The sequence below is a fragment of the Salvelinus namaycush genome, chromosome 18, assembly GCF_016432855.1.
Source record: "Salvelinus namaycush isolate Seneca chromosome 18, SaNama_1.0, whole genome shotgun sequence".
NCBI classification, from domain to species: Eukaryota; Metazoa; Chordata; class Actinopteri; order Salmoniformes; family Salmonidae; genus Salvelinus; species Salvelinus namaycush.
Genome location: NC_052324.1, coordinates 24768680 through 24795112, shown reverse-complemented (window position 1 = coordinate 24795112; position 26433 = coordinate 24768680). Strand labels below are relative to the sequence as shown.

At 43.5% G+C, this 26433-nt stretch overlaps 1 pseudogene; it reads left to right on the top strand.

The window, feature by feature from the left end:
* The first annotated feature begins 4241 nt into the window (after positions 1 to 4241).
* Positions 4242 to 25772, top strand: LOC120062884 (annotated as a pseudogene).
* Positions 25773 to 26433: the final 661 nt, after the last annotated feature.

The window sequence follows — 26433 nt, the reverse complement described above, 5'->3', positions numbered from 1 at the left end:
GCTATACACTTGCACTATGTGAGATGGGAGTTTACCTTTTGTTCTGGATCTGGGGACTGTGAAAAGACCCCACCAGGGGGTCTGGTGGGGTAAGTGTGTGTGTCAGTGTTGTGTGTAAGTTGACTATGCAAACCATTTGGAATTTCCAACACATTCATATTTCTTATTCCTCAACTCTTAGCTAAGAGAGACTGGCATGCATAGTTCATTACAATGAAGAGCAAGACGTTCCGCTCTGTTCTGTGCCTGCTGCAGCTTAACCAATGGTGTGAAGTACTTAAGTTAAAAAAAAATAAAGTACTACTTAAGTAGTACTTTAAAGTATTTGGTGTATCTGTACTTTACCTTACTATTTACATTTTTACAACTTTTACTTTTACTTCATTCAATTCCAAAATAATATATTGTACTTTTTACTATATTTTCCCTGACACCCACAAGTACTCGTTACATTTTGAATGCTGAGCAGGACAGGAAAATGTGGTCTAATTCACATACTTATCAAGAGCACATCTGTGGTCATCCCTACTGCCTCTGATCTGGTGGACTCACTAAACACACATGCTTCATTTGTAAATGATGTCTGAGTGTTGGAGTGTGCCCCTGGCTATCCATAAATTTAAAAAAACAAGAAAATTGTGCGGTCTGATTTGCTTAATATAAGGAATGTGAAATGATTTATACTTTTACTTTTGATACTTAAGTATAATTAAAACAAAATACTTTTAGACTTTTAATCAAGTAGTATTTTACTGGGTGACTTTCACTTTTACTTGAGGAATTTTATATTAAGGTATCTTTACTGTTACTCAAGTATGAAAATTGGGTAGCTTTTCCACCACTGAGCTTAACTAGGTCTTTATTTGCAGCACTTGACCATATGACTGGACAATAGTCAAGATAAAACTAGAGCCTGCAGGACTTGCTTTGTGGACTGTGGTGTTAAAAAAGCAGAGCATCTCTTTATTACGGACAGACCTCTCCCCATTCTTACAACCATTGAATCTATATACTTTGACCATGACAGTTTACAATCTAAGGTAACACCAAGTAATTTAGTCTCCTCAACTTGTTCAACAGCCACACCATTCATTACCAGATCCAGCTGAGGTCTAGAACTTTGTCAAGAGTTTCAATGACTTCACTAGCTGTAGTTGCTGACTCATATATGGTTGAATCATCAGCATACATGGACACACATGCTTTGTTTAATGTCAGTGGCAGGTCATTGGTAAAAATAGAAAATAGTAGAGGGCCTAGAGAGCTGCCCTGCTGTACACCACACTTTACATGTTTGACATTAGAGAAGCTTCCATTAAAGAAAACCCTCTGAGTTCTGTTAGATAGATAGCTCTGAATCCATTATTTGGCAGAGGTTGAAAAACCATAACACATAGGTTTTCTCAACAACAGGTTATGGTCAATAATATCAAAGGCGGCAATGAAATCTAACAGTACAGCTCCCACAAACTTCTTATTATCAATTTATTTCAACGAATCATCAGCCATTTGTGTCAGTGCAATACATGTTGAGTGCCCTTCTCTATAAGCATGCTGAAAGTCTGTTGTTAATTTGTTTACAGAGAAATAGCATTTGGTCAAACACAATTTTTACCAACAGTTTGCTAAGAGCTGGCAGGTCTGCTGTTAGAACCAGTAACTTACCACTCTTGGGTAGCGGAATGACTTTGGCTTCCCTCCAGGCCTGAGGACAAATACTTTCCTCTAGGCTCAGATTAAATATATGACCGATATGAGTGGCTATAGAGTCAACTACCATCCTCAGTAGCTTTCCATCTAAGTTCTCAATGCCAGGTTTGTTATTATTGATTGATAACAATACCTTTTCCACCTCTCCCACACTAACTTTACAAAATTCTAACTTTTTCTAACTTTTCTTTCATTATGTTTTTTTTTTATGCATGAATGTGATTTCGCTGTTGGTATTTCCTGCTAAGTGTACCCACTTTGCCAATGAAGTAATCATTAAAATAGTTGGCAACATCAAATGGTTTTATGAATAATAAGCCATCTGATTCTGCCCAAAATTGTATTTGATGTACTCAAGTTTTTTTCCCCATCATTCTTTATATCATTGATCTTGGCTTTATAATACAGTTTCTTCTTTTTGTTGAATTTAGTCACATCATTTTTCAATTTGCAGTATTTAGCCTGTTAGATTTACAGCCAGACTTATTACAGCCATCCTTTCCCCAATCTCTTTCAACCATGCAGTTTTTCAATTCCTCATCAATCCATGGAGCCTTAACAGTTCGTTTCTTAACAGGTGCATGTTTATCAATAATTGGAAGAAGCAATTTCATAAATTCATGAAGTGCAACGTCTCAATGCTCCTTATAAATCAAATATTTTTTACATCCTCCACATAAGTCACAGCATAATATTTTGTATGATCTCTTATATTAGGCCCAGATTGTCGAACTTTGGCCTTCCTGGATATAGCCACAATATTGTGATCACTGCATCCAATGGGTAGGGATACAGCTTTAGAACAAAGTTCTACAGTATTAGTAAAAAGTTGATCAATACATGTGGATGATCTTGTTCCTGTAGTGTTTGTAAACACCCTGGTAGGTTGATTAATAATCTGAAAACGTTTAGAGACACTGGTTACAGTGAGAAGCTTCCTCTTGAGCGAACAGCTTGATGAAAACCAGTCAATATTCAGGTCCCCAAGAAAGTAGACCTCTCTGTTTGTATCACATACACTATCAAGCATTTCACACACATTATTTAGATACTGACTGTTAGAACTTGGTGGCCTATAGCAACACCCCAAAAGAAAAGGCTTTAGATGTGCCAAGTGAACCTGTAACCACAACACTTCAGTAACACTTGACATAAGATCTTCTCTAAGCATTACAGGGATTGGGCTCTGAATATATACAGCAACACCTCCCCCATAAGCAAGTCTGTGTCTTCTATAGATGTTATATACTTGTATTGCTACTGGTGTATCATCAAAGGAATTATCTAAGTGAGTCTCAGAAATGGCTAATATATGAATGTTATCTGATGTTAGCAAGTTATTGATTTCATGAACCTTATTTCTAAGGCTACGTACTGAATATTCATATGGGCTGTTTTCAACCCTTTCCTGGGTAGCTTATCAGAGATAGACATAATATGGAGTCCATTAATCAGTTGGTGTGTGTGTGTGTGTGTGCTGCGGGGTTGAAGCTACGAACCCATTCGGAGGGAGGGAGGGTGGACAATGAGCCTGTCATAGCGGATGTAAGCAATGAGTTTAAAAGTGTGTGGGTAAGGTGTATGTGTGTTTGTGTGTGTATGTGTGTGTGTGCGTATGTAGTGTGTGTGGGAGTGTCAAAGTAGTGTGTGAGTGAGTGTGTGTGTGTGTATACAGTATAGTCTAGTAAGTGTGCGTAGGGTCAGTGTAGATAGTTCAGGTACCATTTATTGGCTATTTAGCAGTCTTATGGCTTGGTGGTAGAAACTGTCTCGGTGCCTGTTGGTCCGGCAGCCGATACTCCGGTACTATTTTCCGGACGGTACCAGAGTGAACAGTCTATGGCTTGGGGGTAGAAACTGTCTCGGTGCCTGTTGGTCCGGCAGCCGATACTCCGGTACTATTTTCCGGACGGTACCAGAGTGAACAGTCTATGGCTTGGGGGTAGAAACTGTCTCGGTGCCTGTTGGTCCGGCAGCCGATACTCCGGTACTATTTTCCGGACGGTACCAGAGTGAACAGTCTATAGCTTGGGGGTAGAAACTGTCTCGGTGCCTGTTGGTCCGACACCGTAGCTTGGGTGGCTGGAGGTCCTGGATCTCTATATCAGTTTATCAGACTAATTACTCTCATCACTGAACAATGATGTGACAACATCATTTACTTTACAATTTCTGACAGTGTTGTTTTTTTGTTTGCGTGCCATTATTGCTGGCTAGACTAGCCTAGACCATATTTAGAGGGAGATAGCAAAGACGTGTTCTGAATGGTCCGTCTGTATTTGTTCAGGCTTGCGATTGGATTGCAGATAGAATCTTATAACGCTAAGTTCAAATGGGTTGATGCAGATATAACTTTCTAGTTACAAATTCATTTAACTTAGATTTTTTTAAAGTACATTTTAACTTCAAAGACATATGAAGAACCATCTAAATATCAATTATATGTGACTAACTCATTCTTGACAAAAATGTCAGATAGAACCTTATAGTCCCAAGGTCTGGCGTTATTGATAACCAGAGTAACAAGTTGAATGGTGTGTTGTGTAGTTCCCGGCAAAGGCTTAGTCCATGTGTGGAACCTGACCACCAGGAGAGCTGACAGGGTTCTAGAAGGTCAATCTGGAGCCTCTGTCATCTGGCTCAACACTCTTCACTCCAGAGACACCCTCATCAGGTAACAAACTAACTACCTCTCTGACAATACCAGGCCTCAGGTCTTTTCACTATGTGGACATTGTTGAAGCAACAGGTGCCACATCAACTTAATTCTCTCTGATGAACCACCTGTAATCTCCTCATAGAGCAAGCCAGTATATTTATGTCTCATGGTGCTGTGTATCTGTGCATTGTTTTGTCAGTCAGGGGCGGAACATGCAGGTGTGCCTGTGGGATCTGGCTGAGGGGCGCAGTGCTGTCAGACAGGCAGTATGTGGTTCTGTCACTGTTCCCGGCTAGAGACTGGGCCAGTGAGATGGCTGCTGGCCCACACTGGAGAAGGCATGGAGGAGGTGAGATGGAGGGATGTGTCATGACGTGGCCCTCTTTGGGTATAGCGTGCCTTCCTCCTCTCTCTCTCTCTCTCTCGCCTACACCCAGGCTGCTGTTATCTCAGGTCGTAAATTCCTTGAGGAGTTCTCTCCTCATGGCCAGAGTATAAGAGAGAGTGAGTTTTCATAGAGAGAACAAAGGAACTTCTTCCACCTCACAGAACTTGAGAACTGAACAATATTCATGTTCTGGAGAATGTATAAACGGTCGGTGAAGTAGCCAGCTACGAACTGGTTAGTTTTGTACAATTTTGTGAAACTCATGAGAGACAATACAGCCACATTACCATAACTCTGTTTATACAACTGAGTCTCAGTTGTGAGGCTTGCATCTAATTGTTGTATAAAATGAATGAGTAAAGATGAAACTATTTGTGAAATTATGTAATGTGATTTTAAACTGTTTAATGAAGGAAACTCCAGTTCCCTTTGGAATTTAACTAAATCATTGGCCCGCCCCATCAGCACAGACATTGATCTGGCGTCATGGGACAGCCCTTTCTGCTGTTACAAATATAACCCCCACCGGGAGGAATTCCCTTCAGACCAGCTTACCTCGATAACCACGAGAGGGCTAAGGTTTCAGACCAGTACCTCATCACAGAGGGAGTTAAGGTTTGAGTAGATTGCTGAATCTTTTAACCATACGTGGTTAAACTCTGAGACTATCGATCCGACAGAATAAGAGCTACTCTTCGATACTAATTACTAGTCTGCAGCTAGAAATTATGTACCCGTGAATGCGAGGACCGACAACCACCGAAACCACTATTCTATAACATCATTGCTGAATGTTACTCTGAACTATCCATTCTAACCACGGCAGAGAGAGAGAGGGCGGACAAACTCTCCAACAGAAACAAACCTTCCAACAGAGATCACGACGACACACTGAGCGTAAATATATATATTGATTGCAGTTATTCCCAAATGAGTGAGCGTTCATGTGCAAAGGATTAGCATTTCAATTGTTATAATTATCAACTTTGTAGTGTCTTTTATCTTTCGCGCCCTTCTGTCACTTTGTCTACCATGCCCGGTTTAGCCCACTAGGACACATCCACTATCATTTCCTTGTAACTATATCTACTGTTTGTTTGTTTCTGTGATTATTTAGTTAGTAAATAAATGATTTAAGACAATTGATGTATGGATGATTCATAGTGAAGACTGGGTTCGTGCAGATAACCAACTATTTACGACATTTGGAATGAGACTAACGTGAGGTAAATAATAATTCATTAATTAGAAGACTAATTGATCAGATATTAAAATATCTGAAAGTTATATTTGGAAAATTATAACTTTGTAATCTGAATATGTTCCTTGGTGCCCCGACTTCCTAGTTAAATACATTTACATGATTAAGTTAGTTTAATCACATAATAATAATTACAGAGAATTTATTTGATAAAAATAAGTCTTCAGTTTAATGATGCCAAAGACACGACAGATGGGAGTGGGGGAGAGAGGGAGGGGAGGGGGTGAGAAATGAAGGGGATGGAGAGAGGTGAGAGAGGGAGGGGGTGGGAGAGGGAGGGGAGGAGGTGAAAGGGAGGGGAGGAGATGAGAGAGGGAGGGGAAGGCGGTAAGAGAGGGAGATGATGTCCTGGATATTTGCTGTTTGTTCATGAGTTACAGTGCAACTTTTGATAATACACCTGTGAACACATAACAATGTAGGTTCGTGGAAGTGCTGTATTTTGTCACTCATCTCCTCATGATCGGTCTGATAGAAACTTGTGAGTAGGCATGGTTTAGAGTGCATCAGCCAATGACAGACAAATTATTACACATTTCACCTTCCCCCTTGCTTTAATGTGTATTTGTTAGGGTATGAGACAGTAGTGGAAAGCCATAGCCCAGTCCAGTCAGTGTGCAGTGAAGCAGGGCTGGGAGGCGACAGGCAGCTTTTCAGGCACCTTCATTGCCTCCAGATTCATGTTACTCACCCTGCTCTAATGAAGCCTCACATGAAAGCAACAGGCTAGTCACTCAATCCAGCCAAACGTGCCACCACTATAGAGACAGGCTGGACGAGGCAACGGGACGCCTTCAAGCCCAACACCCTCAATAATGCCATTGTGACTACACGCAGGTACACACACACACACACACACACACACACACACACACACACACACACACACACACACACACACACACACACACACACACACACACACACACACACACACACACACACACACACACACACACATTCTCTCTTATCACTGTCCCGTTCTCCTGTCCCACCACTGGCTGCCCCACAGTCAGCCATGCCTTTCCCAGGGGATCCTAATCATAGATTTAGACCCATGCCTCCACACACACAGCCACAAAGCATGGTGTAGATCTGAGCCAGAGGGGGATTGAAAGGAAGCAGCAGCACCATCAATTTAGGAGGCAGGTAGGTTTAATGTTTACCCCTCGCTGCCAGCGGATTGCTGCCATTGCAAAAGCATTAATTAATAGAGTGGGTGTTTTATTTATGGGCATAAGTGTGTGTGTGCCACACAAGAACACTCCACCTGAGGCACAGCGAGAGAGAGACCTCTTTGTCTGGCTAGCAGCTCAGGGGTAAACATGGCACAGATGTGGCACCCCGATAAAATACAGATTGCTTCCTTAAACAGATGTTTGTTCTGATTGGCTGGTTAGATGGGATGTGTAATCTGATTGGTCCTTTAAACAGGATATTTAATCTGATTGGTTTGTTAAACAGGATGTTTATTCTCAGCCTTAATGAGGATGTATCTCTCTCTCTGGATCAGTCAGAGAGACTGAGTAGTGTAGCCATAGGGATCGGCTCTCTCATTAGATTGTGTATCTAGGTAGACTGAGTAGTGTAGCCATAGGGAAGTCAGACAGAGAGAGACTCTGAGTAGCTGTAGCTAATAGGGTCTCTCTCTCGCTTGCCCTTTCCCTCATGCTAACTAACGTTCTCTCTCCCTCTCTCCCTCACACTCTCTTCCTTTTCTCTCTCTCTTTCTCTCTCTCTGTCTCTCTCCCTCTCTCTCTAATGAGCTTTCATTAGACTGTGTGTATTTTATCAGAGTCAGTGCCGGTGTGTCTAGGTCAGGAAAACGACACTTGCGTCAGGAGGTCAGGTCTTATTAGGATTTATTATAGACTGTAGTACAGCTCTGTCTGCCTGATGGATCAGAGCCTAGTAGTGGTTGAAAGTAGTAAGACGTAAGCCCATAAAGTGTAAAGCTGTTATGTCCTCCCATTGTGTTTTACTACATAAGTTTTCTTGTAGTTTCCTGTTGTGCACTGAAACGAGGGATTCAAGTTTGAACTTGATTAATGAAAATAAAAGACACAAAAAAAATGACTGGCACCCGGCCTAAAGTTTGCCTTGCCTCTGTTCTTCACTGTTGGTTGCAAGAACGATGCCCAGCTGTAGCTTATTTTTTTCTATTTTTTTCATTTAACTTTTATTTAACTAGGCAAGTCAGTTAAGAACAAGTTCTTATTTACAATGATGGACTACCCCGGCCAAACCCAGACGATGCTTCGCCATTGTGCGCCGCCCGAAGGGACTCCCAATCACGGCCGGATGTGATACAGCCTGGAATCAAACCAGGGACTGTTGTGACGCCTCTTGCACTCAGATGCAGTGCCTTAGACCACTGCGCCACTAGGGAGGCTGTGATTGTGCGTTGTGTGTGACTGGGGTCTAGGGTGGAGTAGACATTTATAGCCTAGGTGGGATAGTTAGTTATTTAGTTTGAATGTAATAACCGTTAAAAAATGTAAATCAGCTTTTTAGTGTTTGACTGTCCCTCTTCCTACAGGTGAAGATAATTGACCTGCCCAGCAAGAGCCCAGTCAGCTCCCTCATGCCACAAGCCAAGCTGGGGAGGGATATGTGTATCAAGCTATGGCAGGTTAGGAGTAGCGAATACACTTTCCTATTCTCCCAGTAGCAAGTCACCGTGTGCATCCCAAAAGGCACACTATCCCCCATATAGTGCTTTACTTTTTTCTGGTCAAAAGTAGTGCACTATAAAGGGAATAGGGTGCCATTTGGGACACATGCTAGCTTACAGCAACCTGTATCTACAGTAAGCTAACAGTACTATCCTCACCTCACTGCATGGCACTGTAATGTTCAGTCAGTTCACTTTACGGCCATAAAATAAAAAAGTTGTAGTATTTTCCCTTCCTCTCTTTCTTCCTCCTAAATGTTTCTATTTTACTGGTTATAAACAGATTGTTCAAGAGCCCTCGACAAGACGCACACATAAAAGATATGTCAACAAATAATTGCGAAGACTCCTCTTGGCGCGATGATTTATAGCTATACGTTGTCCCGGGCCATTTTTCCAGCGCCTTTTTTGATTCAGGATGTTGAGTCCCAACACTGTAATTACAATGTGTGGAAGGGCTGGGGTTCAACAGAGATATAGCAGCCACCCAACCAGCCCTCGCTCTACCCGCCAGCCAGCTGTGCATCGCATCTAAAGATCCCTCGCCCTCCTCCTCTGTTTTGTAAATACTGTCAAAAGTTTTATTCCCCCCCTATTAAAGAGACCTGTAATTATTTTCACAGTTAATTCATATCTTTTGCTTTGCGGTATTTCTGCTTATGCAAGACGTTTAATGAATTGCTGCTGGTTGGTTGACGACAGTTGGTGGTTTGGGTCTGCGTGGGGAGTTTAGTGTCAACATGAATCTATGTTTTTGTGTGTGTGTGTGTGTGTGTGTGTGTGTGTGTGTGTGTGTGTGTGTGTGTGTGTGTGTGTGTGTGTGTGTGTGTGTGTGTGTGTGTGTGTGTGTGTGTGTGTGTATGTTGACCCTGGGCGGTATGGGGTGGATCACCAGACATCAATGCTAATTGTCCCTCTGTTGCCTAATACTGTTTGTTTTCTTTGGTTTCGTAGAGTTGGGTCCTTTTACTCTATCCTTTCATCTTATGTTGGAAGCCAATCCAGTTTCAGGGTTGACTGCCAGAAAACAGAACTATTCATTCTGACACTATTAATTCTGCCAAGCACAAGACCCAGGTGATATTAAATCATTCCAGTCTGATCATCTCATCACCAGGCAAGGAATCGTCTTGGAACTGTCACAGAGCTAGTCGGAAACTTGCTGCAATGTGTAGATAGTGGAGATAGACGTAAAAGCTTACCCACCAAAGGGAGATGCAGAGGTGGGTTTTAAACAATGTAGGTCTGTGTTAGTTTGTGTGCATGCGAGAGGAACTGTATGTGTGTTTGTCTTCATGGGTGGAGGGGATAATGTGTTAACCAAGTGTTGTGGACTACAGTAGGCTCAGCCACTTCAGACATTCTGTCAATCAATCTCAAGACTGTCGCCTCGTTATACACATGATCCTTGCTGGTGCAGCCCGCTGTTTCCTCAACCTTTCACACACACCGGGGAGACACTGAGTCTTCTCTCCTCTTTTTCCCTCTCTCTGTTTCTCTCTCCCTCTCTCTCTCATTCTCTCTCTCCCCCTTTCTCTCTCCCTCCCTCTCTCTCCATCTCCTCTCTCCTCTCCTCCCTATATCTTGTAACTGAGAGTGAGAGCAGGGATCCTCCATCATACTGACTGAGAACTGAGAACAGATTTATTGCCAGCCTTTAAACGCTCACCGCTGGAAGTTTGGAAAAGGTTAAATGCCATATTAAGTAGCACTTTCTTTTGGTTTAGGCCTCCCCTATTTTAGGTTTTCGGTCTGCGTTTCTTCCCCCTCTCCCCTCCCCAGCCTTCTCTAAAGTAAGCATGCAGAACAAGGTCTGGAAGGTAAACAAGCTCAATCTGCAATCTGATTTGCTATGAGGCTGTCAAGTGGTAGAGAAGCAGAAGGAGAAAGTGTCTCCATATGTATTCCGGAGCAGAGAGGAGGGGAGATGTGAGATGTGGGCTCGGGGAGGGATGCCGGTAGACGGTGATGTATGATGTGCAAGGCTTTTAACATGAACAGAGGCTGCAGGCCAGAAGGAAATGTTCCTATACAGATATCCATCACTCTCAGCTCATCGCCCCAGAACCATGATGTCATGACGCTGTGCAGAGGGACTGGATGGATAGACGGGAATCGGGATGGGATTGGTTCCGTATGTGTTGATGCGGTGTGGTGCCCACCTTTCCTTTTCCCTGATCAGTCACTTCACTGTGCCTCTCCCTCTCTCTCTCCTTCTCCCTCTCTCTCCTTCTCCCTCTCCTTCTCTCTTTCTTGCTCTCTCCTGCTCTCTCTCTCAATTCAATTCAATTTAATTCAAAGGGCTTTATTGGCATGGGAAACATATGTTTACATTGCCAGAGCAAGTGAAACAGATAATAAACAAAAGTGAAATAAACAATCAGAAAAAAACAGTTAACATTACACTCACAAAAGTTGCAAAGGAATAAAGACATTTCAAATGTCATATTATGGCTATATACAGTAATAATGTAGATGCTGTAATGTAGATAATGTTGTAATGATGTAGAAATAGGTAAAGTACAAAAGGGAAAATAAATACAAATAAATATGAGTTGTTTTTACAATGATGTTTGTTCTTTACTAGCTGCCCTTTTCTTGTGGAAACAGGTCAGAAATCTTGCTGCTGTGATGGCACACTGTGGTATTTCACCCAATAGATATGGAAGTTTATCAAAATTGGATTCCTTTTCAAATTCTTTGTGTGTCTGTAGTCTGAGGGAATTGTGTGTCTCTATTATGGTCTCTCTCGCTCTCTCGCTCTCTCGCTCTCTCGCTCTCTCGCCCCCTCCCTCCCACCACTGGGTTGGGACATACTGTAGTATGGGCCATGTGAGTCCTGGGACTGATTGCTGATTAGCATGTTGAGTATGGTGTGCTTATACACATGCCATACAGTAGATCGGTAGAGCATGTGTGACCTGCATTGGTTATTAGAAGAACACATTCAAAATCCCAAGACCTCTTCTTCTGGTCAAGTCTGACCCTCTACTCAGTGAGGCAAAGCTTAAGAGTGCTGAAAGAGGCCAGGCTAGGTCTGTACAGAAGACTAAGAGGTAACAATGGCCGCGTCACAAATTGCACCCAATGTATAAGTGCACTGACCTGGTCAAAAGTAGTGCACTATAGCACTATATAGGGTATAGGGTGCCATTTGGGACACAGCCTAGGAGATGGGGTTGAATGGGGAATAACAGTCCCACTTTTCTTCTCACTCTCTCTGGGTACACCGTTCAGTGTTCATCTATCTTGCCAGCTGTGCTTTATATTGATGAATCTTTTCTTCAAGCATCAGTCCTACTTCAGCAGAGAGCCCTCTTTTAGAGGGGAAACAGAGGATATAATGAATTAGGTGTCTACCCAGGGTTCCCCGACCTTCGCCCTGTGACATCATCAATCAAGGAGCTCCTACACTTAACGTGAAGTGCAAGGGCTGAGGGGCAGCAGGAGGTAATGCTTAACAATCGACATAGCCCAGCCAGCAGGCAGGAAAAACGCTGATTTTCACTTGTTTTTATTTGTTTTCATAAATCTCATAATATCGTTCTTTAGTGATGTGTTTAAAAGGAATTCATGGATCTGTCTATAATTTGTTTAAGGCTTAAAAAGAGAAATATACCGTTAAGTGAGAAGAGGACTTGGGGAGGAGGGAAAAAGTGTATTTCGGCTCTCTTGGCCCCTTACACATATGAAAAAGTGTCTCCTTCAGCCATGCCTCTATGCAGGGCACACTATCGCTAGGGGCCTGATGGTATGCTCTGCCTCTAATGGGTTCAAAGAAGAGTACAAACAATACAAGAAGCAGCATAGATGCTATTTGAATATTTTGTTATGGTTATGGAGATACCCCCCCTCTAAACTTTTTGGGTTGCGATACCTGCCAGCATTCTATTTTTCTTTCCACTTGACTACCCTGAAGACATAATGATAGGTTGTTGTATCCCTGATTTGCATACATCAGGTGGAGGTGCATAAAGGGGCAGAGCTTGCAGACTGAGGGAGCTGTGCCTTTACTTGCCGAGAAAGATGAATGGGAATGGTAGGAGAGGGAAAGGGAGAGGAGGGGAGGATAGAAGGAGAGCAGGGGAGAGGTGGGAAGGGTAGGAGAGGGAAAGGGAGAGGAGGGGAGGATAGAAGGAGAGCCCCTGTAAATCTTCTGCCCCCCCCCCCCCCCAGCGGTGAGGTGATATATGGAGCCCTCTGTTTTTATCAGCTCACCTTTATGTTTTCATCCACTCAACTGATTTAGGAGCACACCATATTCCTCCATATAACACCTCTCCTCTTCCCTGTCTCAGGTAATACCGGGGATCCTTCTCAGGCAGACAGTAAAGGCATAGTAAAAGGATCATGGGGGTAGACTCTTATCTGGGTGTGCACTAGTATACTGTAGTATATATACTGACTATACAAAACATTAGGAACTTGACAGATTGACCAGGTGAAAGCTATGATCCCTTGTTGATGTCACTTGATAAATCCACTTCAATCAGTGTAGATGAGACAATTGAGACATGGATTGTGTATGTGTGCCATTCAGAGAGTGAATGGGCAAGACAAAAGATTTAAGTGCCTTTGAACGGGGTAGTAAGTGCCAGGCACCCCGGTTTGAGTGTGTCAAGAACTGCAACGCTGCTGGGTTTTTCACGCTCAACAGTTTCCCGTGTGTATCAAGAATGGTCCAGCACCCAAAGGACATCCAGCCAACTTGAAACAACTGTGGGAAGCATTAGAGTCAACATGGGCCAGCATCCCTGTGGAACGCTTTCAACACCTTGTAGAGTCCATGCCCTGACGAATTGAGGGTGTTCTGAGGGCAAAGGGGGCTGCAGCTCAATATTAGGAAGGTGTTCCTAATGTTTTGTACACTCAGTGTATAGAGAATGTCTGTGAAATCAAATAAAATGTTATTTGTCACATGCTTCGTAAACAACAGGTGTAGACTAACAGTGAAATGCTTACTTACTGGCCTTTCCCAACAATGCAGAGAGAAAGAATATGAAATAATAGAAAAATAATAACATGAGAAATAAATACACAATTAGTAACGATAACTTGGCTATAAACACGAGGTACCAGTACCAAGTCGATGTGCAGGGGTACGAGGTAATTGAGGTAGATATGTCATTTCTCTTCATAAAGTATTCATACCCCTTGACTTATTCCACATGTTGTGTTACAGCCTGAATTCAAATCGATTAAATAAATAAATCTCACCTATCTACACACAATACCCCATAATGACAAAGTGTTGGTCTTGGTAAGCAACTCCAGTGTATATTTGGCCTTGTGTTTTAGATTATTGTCCTGCTGAAAGGTGAATTTGTCTCCCAGTGTCTGTTGGAAAGCATACAGAACCAGGTTTTCCTCTAGGATTGTGACTGTCCTTTATTCCGTTTCTTTTTATCCTAAAACAATTTCAGATGACAAGCATACCCGTAGCATGATACAGACACCAAGATGCTTGAAAATATTAAGTGTGGTACTCAGTGATGTGTTGGATTTGCCCCAAACATAACGCATTGTATTCAGGACATAAAGTTAATTTCTTTGACACATTTCTTGCAGTTTCACTTTAGTGCCTTTTTGCAAACAGGATGAATGTTTTGGAATATTTTTATTCTGTACAGGCTTCCTTCTTTTCACTCTGTCATTAAGGTTAGTATTGTGGAATAACTACAATGTTGTTGATCCATCTTCAGTTTTCTCCTATCACAGTCCTTAACAGTTTTCTCCTATCACAGTCATTAACAGATTTATCGTATCACAGCCGTTAAACTGTTTTAAAGTCACCATTGGCCTCATGGTGAAATCCCTGAGCGGTTTCCTTCCTCTCCGGCAACTTAGGAAGAAGTTAGGGAGGATGCCTGTATCTTTGTAGTGACTGGGTGTAATTAATTAACTTCACCATGCTCAAATGGAAATTCAATGTCTGCTTTTTCATTTTTTTTTACTCATCTATCAATCGGTGCCTTTCTTTGAGGGGCATTGGAAAACCTCTCTGGTCTTTGTTGTTTAATCTCTTTTTGAAATTCACTGCTCGTCTGAGGCACCGTACAGATAAATAATTGTATATGTGGGGTACAAAGATGAGGTAGTCATTCGATTTTTTTACTCCTGAACTTATTTAGGCTTGCCATAACAAAGGGGTTGAATACTTATTGACTCAAGACATTTCAGCTTTTCATTTTTAATTCATTTTTATTAAAAAAATTATACACTGAAAAAAAGAGACTTTTCTGAGTTATGGTTTATATTAGGAAATCAGTCAATTGAAAGATACCTTAAAAAATAGTAGGGGCGTGGATCCGAAAACCAGTCAGTATCTGGTGTGACCACCATTTGCCTCATGCAGAACGACACATCTCCTTCGCATAGAGTTGATCAGGCTGTTGATTGTGGCCTGTGGAATGTTGTCCTACTCCTCTTCAATGGCTGTGCGAAGTTGCTGGATATTGGCGGGAACTACAACATGCCGGCGTACACGTCGATTCAGAGCATCCCAAACATGCTCAATGGGTGACATGTCTGGTGAGTATGCAGGCCATGATCTGGGACATTTTCAACATCCAGGAATTGTGTACAGATCCTTGCGACATGGGTGATGGTGGCGGATTAATGGCACGACAATGGGCCTCAGGATCTCGCCCCCATGGGGCACTCTGTTCACAACATTGACATCAGCAAACCGCTCGCCCATACGACGCCATCACGCTGTCTGTCATCTGCCCGGTACAGTTGTAACCAGGATTCATCAGTGAAGAGCGCACTTCTCCAGCGTGCCAGTGGCCATCGAAGGTGAGCATTTGCCCACTGAAGTCAGTTAAGACACCGAACTGCAGTCAGGTCAAGACCCTGGTGAGAGTCTATATGCAGCAGCAGCAGGTCTGATCCTACAGGGAGGGATACAGATGAGGAGTAAAGTGACGAGCACTGTAATAGTCTGTCTGCCAGGCCAGTGAGAGAGTAATGGTCCCACAGTGTCAGTGTGCTCTCATACAGATAACCCCTGCTCCTTCTGCACAGCCCTGTGGCTTCTGTAGTAACTTATCTCTCCCTCTCTCTTCCTATTCCCTTTTTCTCCCCCCTCCTTCCCCTCTCACTCTTTCTCATATGCGATTTGTCCATTGCTCCTTCTCTCTCTCTCTCCCTTTCTCTCCCTCTCTCTCTCCCTTCCTGTCTCTCTCTCTTGCCTTTCTCCTCAACCCCCCCCCCCCCCCCTCACTACCTGGCGCTGTGGGACGTATCACAGAGGTCCGTGCTGAGCCATGCAGCTGTCCACCATGAGCCCGTCATGTGTCTGGACTTTGACCCCGCCAGGCAGAGTGCTGTCTCTGGCTCCTCAGAGGAGGGCCTACAGAAAAAGGAGGACCTTTCAAAGACTTTGAGCGTTTGCTCTACCCTGCCTGGAGTTCCAGGTGGGCGGGGTATGCACTTTTGAGACTTTTCTGTTGGTTCCATCGCAGCAGGTAAGCTCAATCAATCACATATACAGTATTTAAAATTTGTTTAAATAGTATTTGAACCCAGGTAGGTCTGCTCTCTCCAGGCTCTCCCTGGCTCTCTTCTCTCAGTGGGAAAACATACTATCCATCATAAATCAGCATTGCAGGTCCCTGTGCTGGGCTGTCACTGCCACGCACATACAAGCACGCATACGTACCTGTCTCACATACATACATACTCTCTCATACACTTTTTCTCACATACATACATACTCTCTCATACACTCTTTCTCACATACATACATACTCTCTCATACACTCTTTCTCACATACATACATACTCTCTCATACACTCTTTCTCACATACATACATACTCTCTCATACACTCTTTCTCACATACATACATACTCTCTCATACACTCTTTCTCACATACATACATACATACTCTCTCATACACTCTTTCTCACATACATACATACTCTCTCATACACTATTTCTCAAATACATACATACTCTCTCATACACTCTTTCTCACACACACAAACACACAGACACACGTGTCCTCAGTCCTCAGACCAGAACCGTCCTAATGCTGTAGTCTAGCTGCTTTACTGATGCTGAAAAAAAGAACATCTCATCACTCTTCTGCCATATATTATCTTACGTAACAACCGAGCGCATCTGAGCCGCAACACCTCATTTGACGCTATGTTTTCTGTTGATTTCATGAGCGAAAGAAACGGCCCAATATTTGACGTCTACTCCATGAATCAGTGTAGAGGGGAACCTGAGACGTGATATACTACACTCCTGTACTGTGGAGGGGTGTTATTCTTTCCAGGCCTTTTTACAAATGAACGCTTGAATTAGAAATATTTGCAAACACTCCGTTTTTTTTGCTGCAAACGCGTCTACAATAACACTAGAAAGGGTTTGATTCAATATACTGAAAATATGAGCTCTGGTTATTCGGTTTATTTTGTAGAAGTGCAAAATATTGATTTAATATGTCATTCTGGAGAATATTTTAAAAAGCGAGCTGGGGGAGATCCAACCAGGGTTTTTAAATTATCCTGAAGTGCAGTGCAGTGTGACTCCCAGACAGCCATCTCCACTTCTTCCCACAAAAGTATTTTTGTGTGGACGGCAGTATAGCAAGGCCAAGGGCTGGGGTATCTGCCTTCCGGGTGACTGCTCTGCTTGGGGCTCTGTCTTGCCTGATGAACGACCCGCGAGAGGTAATAAAAATATCAAAACTTGAAGGCCGTTAACCAAACAGAAAACACATGCAATAAAGGAACAGTCGTTCACAGTGGGAGGCTACAATAAAGGAACAGTCGTTCACAGTGGGAGGCTACAATAAAGGAACAGTCGTTCACAGTGGGTGGCTGCAATAAAGGAACAGTCGTTCACAGTGGGAGGCTGCAATAAAGGAACAGTCGTTCACAGTGGGAGGCTACAATAAAGGAACAGTCGTTCACAGTGGGAGGCTGCAATAAAGGAACAGTCGTTCACAGTGGGAGGCTACAATAAAAGGAACAGTTGTTCACAGTGGGAGGCTACAATAAAGGAGCAGTTGTTCACAGTGGGAGGCTACAATAAAGGAACAGTCGTTCACAGTGGGAGGCTACAATAAAGGAATAGTCGTTCACAGTGGGAGGCTACAATAAAGGAACAGTCGTTCACAGTGGGAGGCTACAATAAAGGAACAGTCGTTCAGTGGGAGGCTACAATAAAGGAACAGTCGTTCACAGTGGGAGGCTACAATAAAGGAACAGTCGTTCACAGTGGGAGGCTACAATAAAGGAACAGTCGTTCACAGTGGGAGGCTACAATAAAGGAACAGTCGTTCACAGTGGGAGGCTACAATAAAGGAACAGTCGTTCACAGTGGGAGGCTACAATAAAGGAACAGTCGTTCACAGTGGGAGGCTACAATAAAGGAACAGTCGTTCACAGTGGGAGGCAGCAATAAAGGAACAGTCGTTCACAGTGGGAGGCTACAATAAAGGAACAGTTGTTCACAGTGGGAGGCTACAATAAAGGAACAGTCGTTCACAGTGGGAGGCTACAATAAAGAAACAGTCGTTCACAGTGGGAGGCTACAATAAAGGAGCAGTCGTTCACAGTGGGAGGCTACAATAAAGCAACAGGTGTTCACAGTGGGAGGCTACAATAAAGGCTGAGGAGCTGTAAGTGCCATAGGACCCCAGTCCACAAATCACCCCAAACCACCCATTGCAGTGGAATCACTCCACACCACCCAGAGGAGTGGAATCACCCTCAAACCAGCCAGTGCAGTGATCCCCCCACCCCCTAACACCACCCAGCGCAGTGGAATCACCTCCACACCACTTAATGCAGTGGAATCAATGCAGTTGAATCACCTCCACACCACCCAGCGCAGTGGAATCACCCATACACCAGCCTGCGCAGTGGAATCACCCCCACACAACCCAGTGCAGTGGAATCATCCCCACACCACGTAGTGCAGTGGAATCACCCGAACACCACCCAGAGCAGTGGAATCACCCCGACACCACTGAGAACAGTGGAATCACCCCGACACCACCCAGTGCAGTGGAATCACCCCCACACAAACAGGGCAGTGGAATCACCCCCACACCACCCATGGCAGTGGAACAGGCAGAGCTGGGGGAGGGAAGGAGTTGACTCTGAGGTGGAGGGGAAACTGAGTTTGACAGAACACAGTGGGGTGCTGTCCTGATGGTAGTTCTGCTCTGCTCTGCTCCTCAGTAGAAGTGAAGGGCTGTGAAATGAGCTTATCAACCTCAGATAAGGACAGAACTTAATTTATTACACATGGCTTCTAGAGGGTCATTATCTTCGGCTGAGCTGAGCTTTGGTAACCTTCATATCTATGACTTAGGAATGAACATTCTTTGAACTTTTTTGTAAGTTACATATTTGTGAGGATATTGGTACGTGTGTGTTTTGAACGAGTGTCATAGATATGGATTTTGTAGTGAGCCAAAGGTTGTGGCTCACTACTGACAGACACGGAGAGACAGGTTCCTCCAGTCAGATATAGATAGACAGATGGAGAGGTAGAGAGAAGTGGATAGAGAGAGACAGACACAACAGAAACACACATACATACACTCACACACTTTTACACTCATAATTTTCTGCTGCTACTCTGTTCTTTATTTTACTCTTATTATTATCTATCCTGATGCCTAGTGACTTTACCCTGCCTTCATGTACATATATACCTCAAATACCTTATACCTCTGCACATTGATCTGGTACTGGTACTGACTGTATATCAAATCAAATCAAATTGTATCTGTCACATGCGCCGAATACATGCGCAACCTGTCAGGAGGCTCTCGATGGTGCAGCTGTGGAACTTTTTGAGGATCTGTGGACCCATGCGAAATCTTTTCAGTCTCCTGAGGGGGAAGAAGCATTGTCATGCCCTCTTCACTATTGTCTTGGTGTGTTTGGACCATGATAGTTTGATGGTGATGTGGACACCAAGGAACTTGAAGCTCTCAACCTGCTCCACTACAGCCCCTTGGATGAGAATGGGGGCGTGCTCGGTCCTCCTTTTTCTGTAGTCCACAATCATCTCCTTTGTCTTGATCACGTTGAGGGAGAGGTTGTTATCTTGGCACCACACTGCAAGGTCTCTGACTTCCTCCCTATAGGCTGTCTCATCGTTGTCGGTGATCAGGCCTACCACTGTTGTGTCGTCGGCAAACTTAATGATGGTATTGGAATCGTGCTTGGCCATTTAGTCTTGGGTGAACAGGGAGTACAGGAGGGGACTGAGCACGCACCCCTGAGGTGCCCCTGTGTTGAGGATCAGCCTACCCTTACCACCTGGGGGCGGCTTGTCAGGAAGTCCAGGATCCAGTTGCAGAGGGAGGTGTTTAGTCCCAGGGCCCTTAGCTTAGTGATGAGCTTTGTGGGCATTATGGTGTTGAACTCTGAGCTGTAGTCAATGAATAGCATTCTCACGTAGGTGTTCCTTTTGCTCCATTCTTGTGTATTTAATTTTTTTCCTTGCGTTACTAATTCACGGCAAGGTCTACACCCGTTGTATTCGGTGCATGTGACAAATGAAAATTGTATTTGAATCTAAACCAGTTCTTTAAATATTGGCTAAACTAAGTTTTGAATTTTGTGTTCCGTATTTAGTTCAAGATAGGTTAAAACTAGGCCTGGTGTAAAATAAATATCATTAGCCTATTGCTGTCATTTTTTGGGTAGGCTTACGGTAGGAATTCGCCTTTGTTGGAAGTTGCTGAACTATAGGCCTAGCCTGTTCAAAACTTCTAACATTTTGTGAAGGTTTAAATATGCAACAAGTGGTTTGTTTCATTCTGGTGAGCCATTTTCTTTGGCCAAATGAAGTTCCAACTGTAATGTTGTGTTTCCCGCTATATAATAGAATTACTGGTAGGCTTATATGGCTACTCACACTGGGGCGGCAGGTAGCCTAGTGGTTAGAGCGTTGAGCCAGTAACCGAAAGGTTGCTGGATTGAATCCCCGATCTGACAAGATAAAAATCTGTCGTTCTGCCCCTGAACAAGGCAGTTAACCCACTGTTCCGTGGTAGGCTATCATTGTAAATAAGAATTTGTTCTTAACTGACATGCCTAGTTAAATAAAGGTTACATTTAAAAAGTAAATTAAAAAAACATTCAAAGGAAAGAACAATTTAAAATGTAATTTAATGGCGCAATATTTTAACCTGTTCATATTTTCCCTATAAACAATGACTTCACATACTTTTGCTATTACCCTACTAAAGTTAAGAAACTTTTGTGAGGGTTTTGTGTGATATGGCTTAGCTATGCAGGCCTATTAAGACAGAGCGCACCGGCACTCCAACTCTGTCCGACAGTTGAGGTGAGGAAGAATGTTTCAGGCCTACTAGAGTTACTCCTTTAATCTAACAATATAATGCTTATCTTTATAAAAGGTATTCTGATAACAAAATTATGAATTAGCCTCCTTCTGTACGCCTATCTGTATAATAGCCTATCTGAAAAGGATAAAGAATGCATGTTAGTGTCAGGAACATGGCGCCGGCATATCTCTATAATTCTCTCGGCCTCTCTAGGGGTAGGCCTAAGCTTCTCTTCCTTTATATACACTACCTTTCAAAAGTTTGGGGTCACTTAGAAATGTCCTTGTTTTTGAAAGAAAAGCACATTTTTTGTCCATTAAAATGACATCAAATTTGTCAGAAATACAGTGTCGACATTGTTAATGTTGTAAATTACTATTGTAGCTGGAAACGGCAGATTTTTTTAATGGAATATCTACATAGGCTTACAGAGGCCCATTATCAGCAACCATCACTCCTGTGTTCCAATGGCACGTTGTGTTAGCTAATCCAAGTTTATCAATTTAAAAGGCTAATTGATCATTAGAAAACCCTTTTGCAATTATGTTAGCACAGCTGAAAACTGTTGTAAAGAAGCAATAAAACTGGCCTTCTTTAGACTAGTTGAGTATCTGGAGCATCAGCATTTGTGGGTTCAATTACAGGCTCAAAATGGCCAGAAACAAAGAACTTTCTTCTGAAACTCGTCAGTCTATTCTTGTTCTGAGAAATGAAGGCTATTCCATTCGATAAATTGTCAAGAAACTCGTACAACTCGTACAATGCTGTGTACTACTCCCTTCACAGAACAGCGCAAACTGGCTCTAACCAGAATAGAAAGAAGAGTGGGAGGCCCCGGTGCACAACTGAGCAAGAGGACAAGTACATTAGAGTGTCTAGTTTGAGAAACAGACGCTTCACAAGTCCTCAACTGGCAGCTTCATTAAATAGTACCCGCAAAACACCAGTCTCAACGTCAACAGTGAAGAGGCGACTCCGGCATGCTGGCCTGAGTCGGCATGCTGGTTTAAGTGACCTCAAACTTTTGAACGGTAGTGTATATATTTTTTATATTAATATACAGGGGATGCCTAGGCTTATGGCTTGGTGTAATGCTCTGGTTGATTTAACGCTCAAATCTCTGACAGCTGAATCGTGAGCTTGACAATTATTGTTTTAGGAAAGTAAAAACCAATAAAACAATAGGCTATGAAGTTTTTTTAATGCTACACATCGAAACAAAACAAGTGGTTTAAAAAAAAATATGTGTCCTAGGCTGTTTTTAAGGACATGTAAGTAACTGTGGATCAATTGTCCAATATCACTAGTTCATTGATGGTGCTGGCAGTGCCCAGTTTGAGTTTTCTTTCTCTCTTTCGTCTCTCAGATCCGAACCGATACATGTCTGTTTGGGTCTGTTTTTCCACAGGCCTTTTCAGAATGGGTCTGAATGTTCTCGGGTCCATTCGGAACAGGTCTCTGATTTCTTTTAAATTAATTGATGCATATCAGGTCGGGTGGGAAAGCCACGGATCCATTTTGGAATGGGTCCAACTTTTTTGACCCGTGAAGGCCTCTAGTCTAAGTCAGTTATGGCTGACTCTTGTGAGACAATGCTGGTTGAGACATGATGACAGCTCTCACAGGTGGAGCTCCACATCACTCAATCATAACCATCTCTACCCTCAGCCCCAGCCCCATCTCTACCCCAGCCCCCAGAATGCCAGCATCCCCAACACATACCTGCATAGTGTAAGTCATTTCACATACTTTAGCTGTGCTTGAGTGAGCTTGTCCTTTGCAAGAACAATTGGAACCAATAGAAAACTCCCAAAAGTGTAAATTACGTCCGCCTGGCATTCCAGGCAGGCTAAAGCAAACACTCATACTATTTCAAATAGTATTTGAACCCAGGTCAGCTCCTGTGTACCAGGAATACTAGTGAGGCCTACATCAATCAGCTGACAGGGAGCATAGGTCAGGTCATTACAGACCCATGCCTAATATGGGATGGGGGTGATGGACTTATGGACGGATGACTTGAATCCCTTCTCTCACATTTCATCTGAGGAATGGCCAAACCGTCCATTGTCAAAAAATATTCTGGTTCGTGTTTTTTTTTAAAGGTTTTGAAGGGGCAGGTACATTTGTAGCTCTTACTTGTCTGTCTGTTTGTCACGTCCATCTCTTCTCCTGTCTCTGAGACGTGGCCCCTGACACCCTGATAGCCCTGCCAGGTGACAACAGGCTGTAATCTCCTTCACCGACCAACGCCCACAGTGTGATTTAGACCTGGGTGGGGTGTCAGAAATACTTTTGAGAGAAAAAACTCCCTTCCCCACACGGAACGGTGTGATGATGGGACGTTTCAATAGATCAGCGTGAAACTCAGAGCTCCATGCCAAGAGCTGGTCCTCCTGAGCGAGCTGCGCCGAGGAGCACAGCAGACACTCCTTTGAATTTCTGTCTCATCTGTCTGCATTGCCAAGAACAGGATCTGGACGTGTGAGTTATTATAGGACCAGACCCTTTAACCCAGGGAAAGGAAAGGCTGTTGGGACGGCACAGGTGTAGAAAAGAACAAAGCAGAGCAGGAGGTAGCCTAGTCGTGACTGACTGCTGGGATCAGTGGCATTTAGACAGCAGGCCAGGTGTGTGTGTACCCAAGCCAGGAAGGAATGCTCAAACAGAAAAATGAGGCCAAAAGATTGATTTTCATGATGATGACAATTTTATAGTATAGGGAGGAGAGGAGAGGAGGAGAGTAGGGGGTGTAATGATGGAGGCCCTATTCGAATCCCAGGATTGAGCTAATGGAGTTTATTTCTGACGGAGCCGGGGCTAATGACACTGCTAGAAGATCACTACTCTCACTGGAGGAAGTGCCTGATGTAGGACCAAGGGAGGGAGAGAGGGATGAGGGAGGTATATGTGAGAGGCAGAACCATCTAGACTAGAAAAGGTTCTGCTAGAGGACAGCCCTACAGCCATTTTCACTGCAGCATTTCTCAGATTGGAGAAAGTATAGGGAAAATAATTAGGATTACAACCTAACAGTGGATGGACACTTACTTACTTTTTGGACCAGCCATTTGGGACTACTACTTACAACTGACCCCTTAATATAATAAATACCTTTTCCTGACACAAACTATGGGAAGCAAAACAAACAAAAATAGACAGTTTAACCTGTCATTATCAGGCCCGTAATAACAACCAGATGGAGAGGAGTTCAGGCATACCAAATTCTTGAGGTAATAATGGGCTTCCATGATCCATCTATCACCCCTCACCCAGCCTCACTTTGTTGGATGGTTGGTTTTGAACATGGAGTAGTAAGTCTAGTCAGGCTAAGTTAGTTAGTTAGTATTAGCGTGATCTAAAGTCTAGTGAGAACTTGGATTAATCCTACAAGTTATCAAAGGTTATTTTTATATTTTGTATGCATGTTCGTTGGTTGTGTTTTGATCAATGACATTCCTCTTCTGTAGTCTTTCCCCATTGCATTCCACTCTATCCACTGGAGTTGGGACTGGGAGTACCTGGCTTATATCTTCCACATGCTGCACTGAACGCCTCTTGATTTTCCCGTACGGAACAGGAGCACGCAGATAAATTCTTGGCCGTCTCGTCCTGCACGAGGCCATTAGTCTCCGAGGACACAGCTTATGAAGTCAATTTTACGCTGTCCAGTTTGATTCCTTCTTCCAGGGCCAGATGTGGACGTCCCATCCAAACACACCAGTGTTACGCTGTCCAGTTTGATTCCTTCTTCCAGGGCCAGATGTGGACGTCCCATCCAAACACACCAGTGTTACGCTGTCCAGTTTGATTCCTTCTTCCAGGGCCAGATGTGGACGTCCCATCCAAACACACCAGTGTTACGCTGTCCAGTTTGATTCCTTCTTCCAGGGCCAGATGTGGACGTCCCATCCAAACACACCAGTGTTACGCTGTCCAGTTTGATTCCTTCTTCCAGGGCCAGATGTGGACGTCCCATCCAAACACACCAGTGTTACGCTGTGTAGTCAAAGAACTAGGAAGAGCACGTACGTTCCCCCTCTTGGAATGTCAGAGGCAGTAGGCACATAGATATTGATCTAAGTGCCATCCGTTATAATGTGTCACAATGTTGCCCCTTTACAGAGATGAATTCAGAGAATGGAGTGGAGAGTAATCTGGAGCAGGCAGCCGTTACAACTGTGTATTTTTCGGTCTCTTCTGCTGTTGACCAGACCTTTCAATGCACATGTAATTCATCAGAGGTTCTTAAAGAAACACCATTCATGTTATTTAGAGACTGTAAATTCCTGACCCATTACCTTTAGCAGCCAGCCTACAATGTAATACCCACATTGGTGTGCATTGCTGTGCTTTCCTTGTGTTGACCAGTGTGTGTGTGTGCGTGTGTGCGTGCGTGTGCGTGCGTTAGTGAATAAGACTCTCTGAGAGTGTATGGTTTATGAATAATTCTTATGGCCGCTCTTCCTTGCTTGCTCTCTTTGTGGCCTTTGCTGTTCAACCCGTAGCCCTGGTGAATCCTGGGATCTCGCAGCTGTGTATCCGGGGGGACAGTAAGATTGCGGCGTCGGCTGTCTGGGACCTCCGTGTCCAGGCGTTTGGCTGGATGAATCTCCGGCCTCTGGCTGTGCTCCAGCACCACCCAGACATGGTGCTCAGCCTGGCCCTTCTCAGACCACCAGGACTTCAAGGACCAAGGCATCAGCATCTGGTCCATAATAAACCAGAGCTCAGATTCAGACATTGGGTGAACCACTGGGCTCTGTGTATTCTGTGGGAACCCCAACTCTGTGACTGACTCTATGTACTGTATGTCTCATACTACACGCTTAGAAAAAAGGGTTCCAAAAGGGTTATTTTGAGTTCCATGTAGAACCCTCTGTGGAAAGGGTTCTACATGGAACCCAAAAAGTTTCTACATGGAACCAAAATGGTTCTACCTGGAACTGAAAAGGGATATTCAAAGGGTTATCTTATGGGGACAGCCGAAGAACCCTTTTTTTCTATGAGTGTATGGAGGGAGTCCTCTCCTCAGTAATCATGCAAACTGTTTTACAGTTAAGACTCCTTATACTCTCCCCAGTCTGTATCTGAAATAATAATAATTTTATAATTTGGTGGGTGCTTATATTTGTCCTATTTCACACTTGTCCATGTATTAATACCAATGTGCGAATTGGAAATGTGTTTTTTTGCATATGCCAACTCTCCCTGAGACAGCAAAGTACTGTACTTACTACAGGTGGATTGTGTGGATTACTGGGCAGGATCTTCTGGCTCGGAGTGTGAAGACATTTCCGATCATGGCCTTACCTTCCTGGAAGTACCACCTCTAGAGATTTCCCCTCTCCAATAGTTTATTTCTACATAGCCAAGATGGATCAGGTCAGGATGAGGTCTTTGTGCTTCCAA